The 2,946-nt window shown below is 35.8% G+C and overlaps 1 non-coding gene across 1 annotated transcript; it reads left to right on the plus strand.

Annotated features, from left to right (window-relative positions):
- The first annotated feature begins 2,361 nt into the window (after positions 1–2,361).
- TRNAR-ACG (transfer RNA arginine (anticodon ACG)) lies at positions 2,362–2,434 on the plus strand. The gene has a single exon. It is a non-coding gene; the product is annotated as a tRNA-Arg (tRNA).
- Positions 2,435–2,946: the final 512 nt, after the last annotated feature.

The following is a 2,946-nucleotide window of genomic DNA, read 5'->3' on the forward strand; positions in this document are numbered from 1 at the left end:
GTAGTGTTCCATAAGGGCATATGTTGCCTCAGGGTAGTGTTCCATAAGTGCATATGTTGCCTCAGGGTAGTGTTCCATAAGGGCATATGTTGCCTCAGGGTAGTGTTCCATAAGTGCATATGTTGCCTCAGGGTAGTGTTCCGTAAGTGCATATGTTGCCTATGCGATAGAGTCACATCGGGATTTTGTTGGCATACTTTGATGTACTACAGATCATATTTTTACTCAGATTATAAATATATTTACACATAATTGAATAAGCTTTTGAAAAGAATTTTATCTTAATTATGGGGACTTAAAAACTTTATTATAAGTAAGTCTTCATTTCCTTGATGAGATAAACTAATAGCAATCAACCGAGGCAGTGATACTAGTCACATGTGTGTCAACAGTGATATTTGAGTAGCACACTTATGTAGATATTCCCAACTACATTATGGTACTCACTCGCTGGCTAACTGTGACTTCACGTCACACCTTGAACCTGCAAGTCAGCCTAGAGGTCTCTGGCTTATTCCTTGACTAGGCACAGAAGATGGTGGACAGGCAGGCCTGGGATCTCTCTCAAGAACAACCTACGATTTTTCCATTTAACCATTTATCCCCTTAATGAACCCGAACCTCACAACACGTGCGTCTGTGCGTCATTGTCATGAAAACGGTTTTCCAGAGCGTCGAGATCATGAAGACGCAACACTTTAAGTCATACCATAATGATGAAATGTAATCTTCCGTAAATCCGAAAATTAAACTGCTATTAAAATTAAGTAATTACCAATTCTCGCAGCCTTCCAACAACAGCGGAGGTACAATTTAATATTTTATAACTACAAAAAAAAAGATTAAATAATGTAATAAATGTTTTATTGTTATTATTATTATTATTATTATTATTATTATTATTATTATTATTATTATTATTATTATTGAATAATAGTACTCTTAAATTTTCAGTGTTTTAGAGTCATAGCCTCGTCTTTCATAACACGACCATTTAAACATTACAGTCTATCAGACATTCAGTTTTCTGATAAATTCCCTTTATGTTGATTACTTTTAAGAAGGTATAACATCCCTTTCAGACCCTCATGAGTATTTGAAAGAACCATTCCTCTTGAAAAGAAAATATAAATTAAATTCTAAAATGAAAATTAAGTAATTTTTTGATAATATACAAAAAAAATGTAAAATTTTTAAATAATCAAACGTGAAATGTTCCTAGCTGAAGCTAATTAGGAAAAATAAAATACCTCTGCCCGAGATTTAGTACAGACGTCACAAGTTGTTTCACAGATGTACGAAGTTGTCGGCATATCCAGTGGAAACTACGGATGAATTTCAAGCTTTTGAAGAACATGAAAGCAATTAAACCATGAAATTTATTGTGAATAGAAGAAAACGAATTCTTGGAAACTATGAGATCGTCACCGAATTTTGGCAGTAAAGCCATGTGCGTCAAGCCTAAGTAATGCTGAGAACAAGACTTTAACATGGGTCTCCCAAGTGGAGGCCATGACTTAAATGTTGGCAAAGTAGACACAAATATTATCGAAATAACCCAGCATTCTCCTCGTCAATCTTAAGTAGGTTGCACAATTAGTAACGAGTCTGAAGTGCATTGTTCTACCGCATCAGCCCCTGTGAGTAGGGAACTTGGAGTAATGCTTTGAATTATGATGCGCCAAGAGCTGCGTACCACCAAGTCTTGCCTATGTCCGTCGTCTATGACAGGCTTAGGCTCAGCATTCCACTTGGTAGTGTAATTGAGATTCCGAAAATCTTGGGCAAACCTGTAAAAATAATAAGCTTTCTTTATCATAACACCAGGTGAGAAGAAAGACTGAACTGACGATTCAGTTATGTTCAGCCTTAATTGTTTATCAACCTTCTGGACGAACTCTGTCCTGCGGTGGACAGGTAAAGAAGAGTTTCCTCTTTACCAGATTATTGATGAGCAAGTATTTTATGGATGACTGTAGAGGTTAAGCCTGGAGTGTCTAATTTATAAAAACCTAGTAATTGATACCGATAATGAAGTTTTAAAAAAAACATTCGCAAACACTAGAACATATTTATTATAACACATTTTGGTTCTGGGTTCTCGTTAGAAATTATCAATGTCTCAGGACGGAAAAGTTCTCTCATATTTCCTAGTGTTTGCTCACTTGACTGTAAATATTACAAAAATAAGTAATGCTCTTCTGTACCTGCTGCTTCAGCTTTTCTTCAATTGCTTGATTGATATTTACCTCAGATTTAATGGAACACTTTGTGCCATCACTTCACTTATATTTTTACTGGATATCTGGTTCAGATGCGTTATTGATTACAAAAATAACACAAGTCAGACTATAACGCTACGGCCTTGTGGCGCAACGGATAACGCGTCTGACTACGGATCAGAAGATTCCAGGTTCGAATCCTGGCAAGGTCAAATAGGTTTTATTATTTGACAGTTTAAACACTGAAGATGAGGCACCTTCACAAGTCTCATCAGCGTCGGCCGACTCTCAACTGAGGAACAACAAGAACACTTTAATAAGACAATATTCCGCCTTTCTTCTGAAATATCTCTTGAGAATCTTAAGATATTGCTTGTTTTCTATTTAAGCCAGTAAGGTAATCAACCTTCCTTCAAAGCTTCATAAAGACACATATAGGCAATTAATAATTTAATAAACTAATCTGGGAGCAAGACAAAAATTTTATCACTTTCTTTCAAACATCGTTTCTGAATTTTGACATAAAAAAGTGTCATGTATGTCTCCATAAAAAAAAAATTAATATTTTGGGGACTATGTCAGGTGTCTCAACCTCCGTACTTTCCTTCTCGTTAGTCAATAAATCAATAAGAATAGACAGAGGACCTGTGGCTTGTCATTTTAGAAACTCTTCACGGCAAGTAAACACAGGTAAATGGCGATGCCAATACTTAGGCAAAAGGGA

The sequence above is a fragment of the Cherax quadricarinatus genome, chromosome 16, assembly GCF_038502225.1.
Source record: "Cherax quadricarinatus isolate ZL_2023a chromosome 16, ASM3850222v1, whole genome shotgun sequence".
In the NCBI taxonomy this organism is placed as follows: Eukaryota; Metazoa; Arthropoda; class Malacostraca; order Decapoda; family Parastacidae; genus Cherax; species Cherax quadricarinatus.